The sequence below is a fragment of the Penaeus monodon genome, chromosome 29 (assembly GCF_015228065.2).
Source record: "Penaeus monodon isolate SGIC_2016 chromosome 29, NSTDA_Pmon_1, whole genome shotgun sequence".
NCBI classification, from domain to species: Eukaryota; Metazoa; Arthropoda; class Malacostraca; order Decapoda; family Penaeidae; genus Penaeus; species Penaeus monodon.
The window spans coordinates 6,014,679-6,014,885 of record NC_051414.1 but is presented as its reverse complement, the minus strand read 5'-3'; positions in this window follow the sequence as shown (position 1 = coordinate 6,014,885).

The following is a 207-nucleotide window of genomic DNA, read 5'->3' as shown; positions in this document are numbered from 1 at the left end:
ACACACACAATCATTCGCACGTGCTCATGCGTTCCTCCACACCGGGAGTCACAGCTATTGTCGGTTCCAGTACGTGTTAGGAGAATTGAGCCCTTGGATGTTATTAATTTTATGAAACTGAGGTTTATGGTGTATGATTTTGTGTTATTGAATTCGCATGTTGTTGCCATGGAAGCGGCTTTTATTAATGTCGCTGCTGCTGTTGCC